We start from the raw sequence: 14,459 nt of genomic DNA, 5'->3' as shown, positions 1-14,459 counted from the left end.
TTTTTGTGGAATTTTGCGGGATATTGAGGAGATTTAGGGATCTTGAGAGATTTTTCATGTATTTTGTGGGAATTTGTGGAGATTTGGTGGGACTTTTTCCTAGAATTTGGTCATGTTTTGAAAAGATTTAGGGAATTTGGTTGGAATTTTCTGGGATTTTGTTGGATATTTAGGACATTTTGTGGGATGTTTCTGGAATTTGGTGGTGCTTTTCTTGAATTTTTTGGGAAACTGTGGTGATTTTATGGGGCGTTTCTGGAATTTGGTCGAGTTTTCAGAAGATGTAGGGATTTTTGTGGGATTTTTGTGGGATGTTCTGGCAATCGGTGGAGATTTTGTGGGATATTCCTGTGAATTGGTAGGGTTTTGAAATGATTTAGGGAATTTTGTGGTTCTTCTCTGGAATTTTGTGGGGATTTTTCTGGAATTGTGTGGGATTTCTGAGGAGACCTGAAGAATTTTGAGGAATTTTTCTTAGATTTATGTCGCTCTGATTGGGAACGGCGATAAAGAACGACACTGGACTCTCCAGGGAGTCACAACACGAGAATTCCTTAGTTTATTGCTTTAGCCCTGTCTTATAGACAGATACGTGGAAAGTACAGAAAAGAAACTCTTATTGGCTAGCAAAGTGCTACATTACCATCATTGGTCAGGGGCACTCTGCCCCCCTGACCATGTCCTGCAAGAGGAAAGAAGAGAACAGACAAACAGCCCCTGACAGTTGTTTTCTGTCTCTGAGGATTGTTTTGAAATCCTCCTTTGAATTCCCAGGCTAGCTTCTCAGGCAGGACTGAGAGGCTATGGGCCTGCAGTCTCTGCAGCTCCCTGCAGCCTGTTCCAAAGTTAGCATCCATAGATTTTGTGGAAACTTGTGGAGGTTTTGTGTGATTTTTGTGGAATTTTGCGGGATATTGAGGAGATTTAGGGATCTTGAGAGATTTTTCATGTATTGTGTGAGAATTTGTGGAGATTTGGTGGTATTTTTGTGAAATTTGGTCATGTTTTGAGAAGATTTAGGGAGTTTTGTGGGATTTTTCTGGAATTTTGTTGGATATTGAGGGGATTTTGTGGGATGTTTCTGGAATTTGGTGGGGCTTTTCAGGAATTTTGTAGTGTTTTGAAAAGATTTAGGGAATTTTGTGGTGCTTTTCTTGAATTTTGTGGGAAACTGTGGTGATTTTATGGGGCGTTTCAGGAATTTGGTCGAGTTTTCAGAAGATGTAGGGATTTTTGTGCGATTTTTGTGGGATGTTCTGGCAATCGGTGGAGATTTTGTGGGACATTCCTGTGACTTGGTAGGGTTTTGAAATGATTTAGGGAATTTTGTGGGTCTTCTCTGGAATTTTGTGGGGATTTTTCTGGAATTGTGTGGGATTCTGAGGAGACCTGAAGAATTTTGAGGAATTCTTTTTAGATTTTGTGGTTATTTGTGGAGATTCTGTAGGATTTACCTGGAATTTTGTGGGCCTTTTCAAGGACTTTGTGTGGTTTTGAGGAGACTTGAAAAATTCTGAGAAATTTTTTTTAGATTTTGTAGAAACTTGTGGAGGTTTTGTGTGATTTTGGTGGAATTTTGTGGGATATTGAGGAGATTTAGGGAATTTTGTGGCATGTTCCTGGAATTTGGTATGGTTTTAAGGGGATTTAGGGAATTTTGTGGGATTTTTCTTGAATTTTATGGAAACGTGTAGATTTTGTGGGATGTTTCTGGAACTTTTTAAGATTTTGAGAAGATTTTAGGATTTTTGTTGGATTTTTCAGGATTTTTGTGGATTTTTCTGGAATTAAGTGGATTTCTGAGGAGACTTGAAGAATTTTGAGGAATTTTTCTTAGATTTTGTGGAAACTTGTGGAGGTTTTATGTGATTTTTGTGGAATTTTGTGGGATCTTGAGGCGATTTAGGGATCTTGAGGGATTTTTTCATGTATTTTGTAAGAATTTGTGGAGATTTGGTGGGATTTTTTCTAGAATTTGGTCGTGTTTTGAGAAGATTTAGGGAATTTTGTGGGACTTCCCAGGAATTTTGTAGGATTTTTCTGGAATTCTGTGGGATTCTGAACAGACCTGAAAAATTCTGAGGAATTTTTCTTAGATTTTTGTGGAAACTTGTAGTGGTTTTGTGTGATTGTTGTGGAATTTTGTGGGATATTGAGGAGATTTAGGGAATTTTGTAGCATGTTCCTGGAATACGGTATGGTTTTAAGGGGATTTAGGGAATATTGTGGGATTTTTCTTGAATTTTATGGAAACTTTGTAGATTTTGTGGGATGTTTGTGGAATTTTTTAAGATTTTGAGAAGATTTTAGGATTTTTGTGGGATTTTTCAGGATTTTTGTGGATTTTTCTGGAATTCTGTGGATTTCTGAGGAGACTTGAAGAATTTTGAGGAATTTTTCTTAGATTTTGTGGAAACTTGTGGAGGTTTTGTGTGATTTTTGTGGAATTTTGCGGGATCTTGAGGCGATTTCGGGATCTTGAGGGATTTTTCATGTATTTTGTGGGAATTTGTGGAGATTTGGTGGGATTTTTTCTAGAATTTGGTCGTGTTTTGAGAAGATTTAGGGAATTTTTTGGGATTTTGTGGGAATCGGTGGAGATTTTGTGGGACATTCCTGTGAATAGGTAGGGTTTTGAAATGATTTAGGGAATTTTGTGGGACTTCTCTGGAATTTTGTGGGGATTTTTCTGGGATTTTGTTGGATATGGAGGACATTTTGTGGGATATTTCTGGAATCTGGTGGGGCTTTTCAGGAATTTTGTGGTGTTTTGCAAAGATTTAGGGAATTTGGTGGTGCTTTTCTTGAATGTTGTGGGAAACTGTGGTGATTTTATGGGGCGTTTCTGGAATTTGGTCGAGTTTTCAGAAGATGTAGGGATTTTTGTGGGATTTTTGTGGGATGTTCTGGCAATCGGTGGAGATTTTGTGGGACATTCCTGTGAATTGGTAGGGTTTTGAAATGATTTAGGGAATTTTGTGGGTCTTCTCTGGAATTTTGTGGGGATTTTTCTGGAATTCTGTGAGATTCTGAGGAGACCTGAAGAATTTTGAGGAATTTTTTTTAGATTTTGTGGTTATTTGTGGAGATTCTGTGGGATTTACCTGGAATTTTGTGGGCCTTTTCAAGGACTTTGTGTGGTTTTGAGGAGACTTGAAAAATTCTGAGAAATTTTTTTTAGATTTTGTAGAAACTTGTGGAGGTTTTGTGTGATTTTGGTGGAATTTTGTGGGATATTGAGGAGATTTAGGGAATTTTGTGGCATGTTCCTGGAATTTGGTATGGTTTTAAGGGGATTTAGGGAATTTTGTGGGATTTTTCTTGAATTTTATGGAAACTTGTGTAGATTTTGTGGGATGTTTGTGGAATTTTTTAAGATTTTGAGAAGATTTTAGGATTTTTGTGGGATTTTTCAGGATTTTTGTGGATTTTACTGGAATTCTGTGGATTTCTGAGGAGACCTGAAGAATTTTGAGAAATTTTTTTTAGATTTTGTAGAAACTTGTGGAGGTTTTGTGTGATTTTTGAGGAATTTTGTGGGATATTGAGGCGATTTAGGGATCTTGAGGGATTTTTTCACGTATTTTGTAAGAATTTGTGGAGATTTGGTGGGATTTTTCTAGAATTTGGTCATGTTTTGAGAAGATTTAGGGAATTTTTTGGGATTTTTTGGGAATCGGTGGAGATTTTGTGGGACATTCCTGTGAATTGGTAGGGTTTTGAAATGATTTAGGGAATTTTGTGGGTCTTCTCTGGAATTTTGTGGGGATTTTTCTGGAATTTTGTGGGGATTCTGAACAGACCTGAAGGATTTTGAGGAATTCTTTTTAGATTTTGTAGAAACTTGTAGTGGTTTTGTGTGATTTTTGTGGAATTTTGCGGGATATTGAGGAGATTTAGGGATCTTGAGAGATTTTTCATGTATTTTGTGGGAATTTGTGGAGATTTGGTGGGACTTTTTCCTAGAATTTGGTCATGTTTTGAAAAGATTTAGGGAATTTGGTTGGAATTTTCTGGGATTTTGTTGGATATTTAGGACATTTTGTGGGATGTTTCTGGAATTTGGTGGTGCTTTTCTTGAATTTTTTGGGAAACTGTGGTGATTTTATGGGGCGTTTCTGGAATTTGGTCGAGTTTTCAGAAGATGTAGGGATTTTTGTGGGATTTTTGTGGGATGTTCTGGCAATCGGTGGAGATTTTGTGGGATATTCCTGTGAATTGGTAGGGTTTTGAAATGATTTAGGGAATTTTGTGGTTCTTCTCTGGAATTTTGTGGGGATTTTTCTGGAATTGTGTGGGATTTCTGAGGAGACCTGAAGAATTTTGAGGAATTTTTCTTAGATTTATGTCGCTCTGATTGGGAACGGCGATAAAGAACGACACTGGACTCTCCAGGGAGTCACAACACGAGAATTCCTTAGTTTATTGCTTTAGCCCTGTCTTATAGACAGATACGTGGAAAGTACAGAAAAGAAACTCTTATTGGCTAGCAAAGTGCTACATTACCATCATTGGTCAGGGGCACTCTGCCCCCCTGACCATGTCCTGCAAGAGGAAAGAAGAGAACAGACAAACAGCCCCTGACAGTTGTTTTCTGTCTCTGAGGATTGTTTTGAAATCCTCCTTTGAATTCCCAGGCTAGCTTCTCAGGCAGGACTGAGAGGCTATGGGCCTGCAGTCTCTGCAGCTCCCTGCAGCCTGTTCCAAAGTTAGCATCCATAGATTTTGTGGAAACTTGTGGAGGTTTTGTGTGATTTTTGTGGAATTTTGCGGGATATTGAGGAGATTTAGGGATCTTGAGAGATTTTTCATGTATTGTGTGAGAATTTGTGGAGATTTGGTGGTATTTTTGTGAAATTTGGTCATGTTTTGAGAAGATTTAGGGAGTTTTGTGGGATTTTTCTGGAATTTTGTTGGATATTGAGGGGATTTTGTGGGATGTTTCTGGAATTTGGTGGGGCTTTTCAGGAATTTTGTAGTGTTTTGAAAAGATTTAGGGAATTTTGTGGTGCTTTTCTTGAATTTTGTGGGAAACTGTGGTGATTTTATGGGGCGTTTCAGGAATTTGGTCGAGTTTTCAGAAGATGTAGGGATTTTTGTGCGATTTTTGTGGGATGTTCTGGCAATCGGTGGAGATTTTGTGGGACATTCCTGTGACTTGGTAGGGTTTTGAAATGATTTAGGGAATTTTGTGGGTCTTCTCTGGAATTTTGTGGGGATTTTTCTGGAATTGTGTGGGATTCTGAGGAGACCTGAAGAATTTTGAGGAATTCTTTTTAGATTTTGTGGTTATTTGTGGAGATTCTGTAGGATTTACCTGGAATTTTGTGGGCCTTTTCAAGGACTTTGTGTGGTTTTGAGGAGACTTGAAAAATTCTGAGAAATTTTTTTTAGATTTTGTAGAAACTTGTGGAGGTTTTGTGTGATTTTGGTGGAATTTTGTGGGATATTGAGGAGATTTAGGGAATTTTGTGGCATGTTCCTGGAATTTGGTATGGTTTTAAGGGGATTTAGGGAATTTTGTGGGATTTTTCTTGAATTTTATGGAAACGTGTAGATTTTGTGGGATGTTTCTGGAACTTTTTAAGATTTTGAAAAGATTTTAGGATTTTTGTGGGATTTTTCAGGATTTTTGTGGATTTTTCTGGAATTAAGTGGATTTCTGAGGAGACTTGAAGAATTTTGAGGAATTTTTCTTAGATTTTGTGGAAACTTGTGGAGGTTTTATGTGATTTTTGTGGAATTTTGTGGGATCTTGAGGCGATTTAGGGATCTTGAGGGATTTTTTCATGTATTTTGTAAGAATTTGTGGAGATTTGGTGGGATTTTTTCTAGAATTTGGTCGTGTTTTGAGAAGATTTAGGGAATTTTGTGGGACTTCCCAGGAATTTTGTAGGATTTTTCTGGAATTCTGTGGGATTCTGAACAGACCTGAAAAATTCTGAGGAATTTTTCTTAGATTTTTGTGGAAACTTGTAGTGGTTTTGTGTGATTGTTGTGGAATTTTGTGGGATATTGAGGAGATTTAGGGAATTTTGTAGCATGTTCCTGGAATACGGTATGGTTTTAAGGGGATTTAGGGAATATTGTGGGATTTTTCTTGAATTTTATGGAAACTTTGTAGATTTTGTGGGATGTTTGTGGAATTTTTTAAGATTTTGAGAAGATTTTAGGATTTTTGTGGGATTTTTCAGGATTTTTGTGGATTTTTCTGGAATTCTGTGGATTTCTGAGGAGACTTGAAGAATTTTGAGGAATTTTTCTTAGATTTTGTGGAAACTTGTGGAGGTTTTGTGTGATTTTTGTGGAATTTTGCGGGATCTTGAGGCGATTTCGGGATCTTGAGGGATTTTTCATGTATTTTGTGGGAATTTGTGGAGATTTGGTGGGATTTTTTCTAGAATTTGGTCGTGTTTTGAGAAGATTTAGGGAATTTTTTGGGATTTTGTGGGAATCGGTGGAGATTTTGTGGGACATTCCTGTGAATAGGTAGGGTTTTGAAATGATTTAGGGAATTTTGTGGGACTTCTCTGGAATTTTGTGGGGATTTTTCTGGGATTTTGTTGGATATGGAGGACATTTTGTGGGATATTTCTGGAATCTGGTGGGGCTTTTCAGGAATTTTGTGGTGTTTTGCAAAGATTTAGGGAATTTGGTGGTGCTTTTCTTGAATGTTGTGGGAAACTGTGGTGATTTTATGGGGCGTTTCTGGAATTTGGTCGAGTTTTCAGAAGATGTAGGGATTTTTGTGGGATTTTTGTGGGATGTTCTGGCAATCGGTGGAGATTTTGTGGGACATTCCTGTGAATTGGTAGGGTTTTGAAATGATTTAGGGAATTTTGTGGGTCTTCTCTGGAATTTTGTGGGGATTTTTCTGGAATTTTGTTGGATATGGAGGACATTTTGTGGGATATTTCTGGAATCTGGTGGGGTTTTCAGGAATTTTGTGGTGTTTTGCAAAGATTTAGGGAATTTGGTGGTGCTTTTCTTGAATGTTGTGGGAAACTGTGGTGATTTTATGGGGCGTTTCTGGAATTTGGTCGAGTTTTCAGAAGATGTAGGGATTTTTGTGGGATTTTTGTGGGATGTTCTGGCAATCGGTGGAGATTTTGTGGGACATTCCTGTGAATTGGTAGGGTTTTGAAATGATTTAGGGAATTTTGTGGGTCTTCTCTGGAATTTTGTGGGGATTTTTCTGGAATTCTGTGAGATTCTGAGGAGACCTGAAGAATTTTGAGGAATTCTTTTTAGATTTTGTGGTTATTTGTGGAGATTCTGTGGGATTTACCTGGAATTTTGTGGGCCTTTTCAAGGACTTTGTGTGGTTTTGAGGAGACTTGAAAAATTCTGAGAAATTTTTTTTAGATTTTGTAGAAACTTGTGGAGGTTTTGTGTGATTTTGGTGGAATTTTGTGGGATATTGAGGAGATTTAGGGAATTTTGTGGCATGTTCCTGGAATTTGGTATGGTTTTAAGGGGATTTAGGGAATTTTGTGGGATTTTTCTTGAATTTTATGGAAACTTGTGTAGATTTTGTGGGATGTTTCTGGAATTTTTTAAGATTTTGAGAAGATTTTAGGATTTTTGTGGGATTTTTCAGGATTTTTGTGGATTTTACTGGAATTCTGTGGATTTCTGAGGAGACCTGAAGAATTTTGAGAAATTTTTTTTAGATTTTGTAGAAACTCGTGGAGGTTTTGTGTGATTTTTGAGGAATTTTGTGGGATATTGAGGAGATTTAGGGATCTTGAGGGATTTTTTCACGGTATTTGTAAGAATTTGTGGAGATTTGGTGGGATTTTTCTAGAATTTGGTCATGTTTTGAGAAGATTTAGGGAATTTTTTGGGATTTTTTGGGAATCGGTGGAGATTTTGTGGGACATTCCTGTGAATTGGTAGGGTTTTGAAATGATTTAGGGAATTTTGTGGGTCTTCTCTGGAATTTTGTGGGGATTTTTCTGGAATTTTGTGGGGATTCTGAACAGACCTGAAGGATTTTGAGGAATTCTTTTTAGATTTTGTAGAAACTTGTAGTGGTTTTGTGTGATTTTTGTGGAATTTTGCGGGATATTGAGGAGATTTAGGGATCTTGAGAGATTTTTCATGTATTTTGTGGGAATTTGTGGAGATTTGGTGGGACTTTTTCCTAGAATTTGGTCATGTTTTGAAAAGATTTAGGGAATTTGGTTGGAATTTTCTGGGATTTTGTTGGATATTTAGGACATTTTGTGGGATGTTTCTGGAATTTGGTGGTGCTTTCCTTGAATTTTTTGGGAAACTGTGGTGATTTTATGGGGCGTTTCTGGAATTTGGTCGAGTTTTCAGAAGATGTAGGGATTTTTGTGGGATTTTTGTGGGATGTTCTGGCAATCGGTGGAGATTTTGTGGGATATTCCTGTGAATTGGTAGGGTTTTGAAATGATTTAGGGAATTTTGTGGGTCTTCTCTGGAATTTTGTGGGGATTTTTCTGGAATTCTGTGGATTTCTGAGGAGACCTGAAGAATTTTGAGGAATTTTTCTTAGATTTATGTCGCTCTGATTGGGAACGGCGATAAAGAACGACACTGGACTCTCCAGGGAGTCACAACACGAGAATTCCTTAGTTTATTGCTTTAGCCCTGTCTTATAGACAGATACGTGGAAAGTACAGAAAAGAAACTCTTATTGGCTAGCAAAGTGCTACATTACCATCATTGGTCAGGGGCACTCTGCCCCCCTGACCATGTCCTGCAAGAGGAAAGAAGAGAACAGACAAACAGCCCCTGACAGTTGTTTTCTGTCTCTGAGGATTGATTTGAAATCCTCCTTTGAATTCCCAGGCTAGCTTCTCAGGCAGGACTGAGAGGCTATGGGCCTGCAGTCTCTGCAGCTCCCTGCAGCCTGTTCCAAAGTTAGCATCCATAGATTTTGTGGAAACTTGTGGAGGTTTTGTGTGATTTTTGTGGAATTTTGCGGGATATTGAGGAGATTTAGGGATCTTGAGAGATTTTTCATGTATTGTGTGAGAATTTGTGGAGATTTGGTGGTATTTTTGTGAAATTTGGTCATGTTTTGAGAAGATTTAGGGAGTTTTGTGGGATTTTTCTGGGATTTTGTTGGATATTGAGGGGATTTTGTGGGATGTTTCTGGAATTTGGTGGGGCTTTTCAGGAATTTTGTGGTGTTTTGAAAAGATTTAGGGAATTTTGTGGTGCTTTTCTTGAATGTTGTGGGAAACTGTGGTGATTTTATGGGGCGTTTCTGGAATTTGGTCGAGTTTTCAGAAGATGTAGGGATTTTTGTGGGATTTTTGTGGGATGTTCTGGCAATCGGTGGAGATTTTGTGGGACATTCCTGTGAATTGGTAGGGTTTTGAAATGATTTAGGGAATTTTGTGGGTCTTCTCTGGAATTTTGTGGGGATTTTTCTGGAATTGTGTGGGATTCTGAGGAGACCTGAAGAATTTTGAGGAATTCTTTTTAGATTTTGTGGTTATTTGTGGAGATTCTGTGGGATTTACCTGGAATTTTGTGGGCCTTTTCAAGGACTTTGTGTGGTTTTGAGGAGACTTGAAAAATTCTGAGAAATTTTTTTTAGATTTTGTAGAAACTTGTGGAGGTTTTGTGTGATTTTGGTGGAATTTTGTGGGATATTGAGGAGATTTAGGGAATTTTGTGGCATGTTCCTGGAATTTGGTATGGTTTTAAGGGGATTTAGGGAATTTTGTGGGATTTTTCTTGAATTTTATGGAAACTTGTGTAGATTTTGTGGGATGTTTGTGGAATTTTTTAAGATTTTGAGAAGATTTTAGGATTTTTGTGGGATTTTTCAGGATTTTTGTGGATTTTACTGGAATTCTGTGGATTTCTGAGGAGACCTGAAGAATTTTGAGAAATTTTTTTTAGATTTTGTAGAAACTTGTGGAGGTTTTGTGTGATTTTTGAGGAATTTTGTGGGATATTGAGGAGATTTAGGGATCTTGAGGGATTTTTTCACGGTATTTGTAAGAATTTGTGGAGATTTGGTGGGATTTTTCTAGAATTTGGTCATGTTTTGAGAAGATTTAGGGAATTTTTTGGGATTTTTTGGGAATCGGTGGAGATTTTGTGGGACATTCCTGTGAATTGGTAGGGTTTTGAAATGATTTAGGGAATTTTGTGGGTCTTCTCTGGAATTTTGTGGGGATTTTTCTGGAATTTTGTGGGGATTCTGAACAGACCTGAAGGATTTTGAGGAATTCTTTTTAGATTTTGTAGAAACTTGTAGTGGTTTTGTGTGATTTTTGTGGAATTTTGCGGGATATTGAGGAGATTTAGGGATCTTGAGAGATTTTTCATGTATTTTGTGGGAATTTGTGGAGATTTGGTGGGACTTTTTCCTAGAATTTGGTCATGTTTTGAAAAGATTTAGGGAATTTGGTTGGAATTTTCTGGGATTTTGTTGGATATTTAGGACATTTTGTGGGATGTTTCTGGAATTTGGTGGTGCTTTCCTTGAATTTTTTGGGAAACTGTGGTGATTTTATGGGGCGTTTCTGGAATTTGGTCGAGTTTTCAGAAGATGTAGGGATTTTTGTGGGATTTTTGTGGGATGTTCTGGCAATCGGTGGAGATTTTGTGGGATATTCCTGTGAATTGGTAGGGTTTTGAAATGATTTAGGGAATTTTGTGGGTCTTCTCTGGAATTTTGTGGGGATTTTTCTGGAATTCTGTGGATTTCTGAGGAGACCTGAAGAATTTTGAGGAATTTTTCTTAGATTTATGTCGCTCTGATTGGGAACGGCGATAAAGAACGACACTGGACTCTCCAGGGAGTCACAACACGAGAATTCCTTAGTTTATTGCTTTAGCCCTGTCTTATAGACAGATACGTGGAAAGTACAGAAAAGAAACTCTTATTGGCTAGCAAAGTGCTACATTACCATCATTGGTCAGGGGCACTCTGCCCCCCTGACCATGTCCTGCAAGAGGAAAGAAGAGAACAGACAAACAGCCCCTGACAGTTGTTTTCTGTCTCTGAGGATTGATTTGAAATCCTCCTTTGAATTCCCAGGCTAGCTTCTCAGGCAGGACTGAGAGGCTATGGGCCTGCAGTCTCTGCAGCTCCCTGCAGCCTGTTCCAAAGTTAGCATCCATAGATTTTGTGGAAACTTGTGGAGGTTTTGTGTGATTTTTGTGGAATTTTGCGGGATATTGAGGAGATTTAGGGATCTTGAGAGATTTTTCATGTATTGTGTGAGAATTTGTGGAGATTTGGTGGTATTTTTGTGAAATTTGGTCATGTTTTGAGAAGATTTAGGGAGTTTTGTGGGATTTTTCTGGGATTTTGTTGGATATTGAGGGGATTTTGTGGGATGTTTCTGGAATTTGGTGGGGCTTTTCAGGAATTTTGTGGTGTTTTGAAAAGATTTAGGGAATTTTGTGGTGCTTTTCTTGAATGTTGTGGGAAACTGTGGTGATTTTATGGGGCGTTTCTGGAATTTGGTCGAGTTTTCAGAAGATGTAGGGATTTTTGTGGGATTTTTGTGGGATGTTCTGGCAATCGGTGGAGATTTTGTGGGACATTCCTGTGAATTGGTAGGGTTTTGAAATGATTTAGGGAATTTTGTGGGTCTTCTCTGGAATTTTGTGGGGATTTTTCTGGAATTGTGTGGGATTCTGAGGAGACCTGAAGAATTTTGAGGAATTCTTTTTAGATTTTGTGGTTATTTGTGGAGATTCTGTGGGATTTACCTGGAATTTTGTGGGCCTTTTCAAGGACTTTGTGTGGTTTTGAGGAGACTTGAAAAATTCTGAGAAATTTTTTTTAGATTTTGTAGAAACTTGTGGAGGTTTTGTGTGATTTTGGTGGAATTTTGTGGGATATTGAGGAGATTTAGGGAATTTTGTGGCATGTTCCTGGAATTTGGTATGGTTTTAAGGGGATTTAGGGAATTTTGTGGGATTTTTCTTGAATTTTATGGAAACTTGTGTAGATTTTGTGGGATGTTTGTGGAATTTTTTAAGATTTTGAGAAGATTTTAGGATTTTTGTGGGATTTTTCAGGATTTTTGTGGATTTTACTGGAATTCTGTGGATTTCTGAGGAGACCTGAAGAATTTTGAGAAATTTTTTTTAGATTTTGTAGAAACTTGTGGAGGTTTTGTGTGATTTTTGAGGAATTTTGTGGGATATTGAGGAGATTTAGGGATCTTGAGGGATTTTTTCACGGTATTTGTAAGAATTTGTGGAGATTTGGTGGGATTTTTCTAGAATTTGGTCATGTTTTGAGAAGATTTAGGGAATTTTTTGGGATTTTTTGGGAATCGGTGGAGATTTTGTGGGACATTCCTGTGAATTGGTAGGGTTTTGAAATGATTTAGGGAATTTTGTGGGTCTTCTCTGGAATTTTGTGGGGATTTTTCTGGAATTTTGTGGGGATTCTGAACAGACCTGAAGGATTTTGAGGAATTCTTTTTAGATTTTGTAGAAACTTGTAGTGGTTTTGTGTGATTTTTGTGGAATTTTGCGGGATATTGAGGAGATTTAGGGATCTTGAGAGATTTTTCATGTATTTTGTGGGAATTTGTGGAGATTTGGTGGGACTTTTTCCTAGAATTTGGTCATGTTTTGAAAAGATTTAGGGAATTTGGTTGGAATTTTCTGGGATTTTGTTGGATATTTAGGACATTTTGTGGGATGTTTCTGGAATTTGGTGGTGCTTTCCTTGAATTTTTTGGGAAACTGTGGTGATTTTATGGGGCGTTTCTGGAATTTGGTCGAGTTTTCAGAAGATGTAGGGATTTTTGTGGGATTTTTGTGGGATGTTCTGGCAATCGGTGGAGATTTTGTGGGATATTCCTGTGAATTGGTAGGGTTTTGAAATGATTTAGGGAATTTTGTGGGTCTTCTCTGGAATTTTGTGGGGATTTTTCTGGAATTCTGTGGATTTCTGAGGAGACCTGAAGAATTTTGAGGATTTTTTCTTAGATTTATGTCGCTCTGATTGGGAACGGCGATAAAGAACGACACTGGACTCTCCAGGGAGTCACAACACGAGAATTCCTTAGTTTATTGCTTTAGCCCTGTCTTATAGACAGATACGTGGAAAGTACAGAAAAGAAACTCTTATTGGCTAGCAAAGTGCTACATTACCATCATTGGTCAGGGGCACTCTGCCCCCCTGACCATGTCCTGCAAGAGGAAAGAAGAGAACAGACAAACAGCCCCTGACAGTTGTTTTCTGTCTCTGAGGATTGATTTGAAATCCTCCTTTGAATTCCCAGGCTAGCTTCTCAGGCAGGACTGAGAGGCTATGGGCCTGCAGTCTCTGCAGCTCCCTGCAGCCTGTTCCAAAGTTAGCATCCATAGATTTTGTGGAAACTTGTGGAGGTTTTGTGTGATTTTTGTGGAATTTTGCGGGATATTGAGGAGATTTAGGGATCTTGAGAGATTTTTCATGTATTGTGTGAGAATTTGTGGAGATTTGGTGGTATTTTTGTGAAATTTGGTCATGTTTTGAGAAGATTTAGGGAGTTTTGTGGGATTTTTCTGGGATTTTGTTGGATATTGAGGGGATTTTGTGGGATGTTTCTGGAATTTGGTGGGGCTTTTCAGGAATTTTGTGGTGTTTTGAAAAGATTTAGGGAATTTTGTGGTGCTTTTCTTGAATGTTGTGGGAAACTGTGGTGATTTTATGGGGCGTTTCTGGAATTTGGTCGAGTTTTCAGAAGATGTAGGGATTTTTGTGGGATTTTTGTGGGATGTTCTGGCAATCGGTGGAGATTTTGTGGGACATTCCTGTGACTTGGTAGGGTTTTGAAATGATTTAGGGAATTTTGTGGGTCTTCTCTGGAATTTTGTGGGGATTTTTCTGGAATTGTGTGGGATTCTGAGGAGACCTGAAGAATTTTGAGGAATTCTTTTTAGATTTTGTGGTTATTTGTGGAGATTCTGTGGGATTTACCTGGAATTTTGTGGGCCTTTTCAAGGACTTTGTGTGGTTTTGAGGAGACTTGAAAAATTCTGAGAAATTTTTTTTAGATTTTGTAGAAACTTGTGGAGGTTTTGTGTGATTTTGGTGGAATTTTGTGGGATATTGAGGAGATTTAGGGAATTTTGTGGCATGTTCCTGGAATTTGGTATGGTTTTAAGGGGATTTAGGGAATTTTGTGGGATTTTTCTTGAATTTTATGGAAACTTGTGTAGATTTTGTGGGATGTTTGTGGAATTTTTTAAGATTTTGAGAAGATTTTAGGATTTTTGTGGGATTTTTCAGGATTTTTGTGGATTTTACTGGAATTCTGTGGATTTCTGAGGAGACCTGAAGAATTTTGAGAAATTTTTTTTAGATTTTGTAGAAACTTGTGGAGGTTTTGTGTGATTTTTGAGGAATTTTGTGGGATATTGAGGAGATTTAGGGATCTTGAGGGATTTTTTCACGGTATTTGTAAGAATTTGTGGAGATTTGGTGGGATTTTTCTAGAATTTGGTCATGTTTT

This window comes from Cyanistes caeruleus, chromosome 8, assembly GCF_971803275.1.
Source record: "Cyanistes caeruleus chromosome 8, bCyaCae1.hap1.1, whole genome shotgun sequence".
NCBI lineage: Eukaryota > Metazoa > Chordata > Aves > Passeriformes > Paridae > Cyanistes > Cyanistes caeruleus.
The sequence above is the reverse complement of the archived record's forward strand: the minus strand, read 5'-3'. Positions refer to the sequence as shown.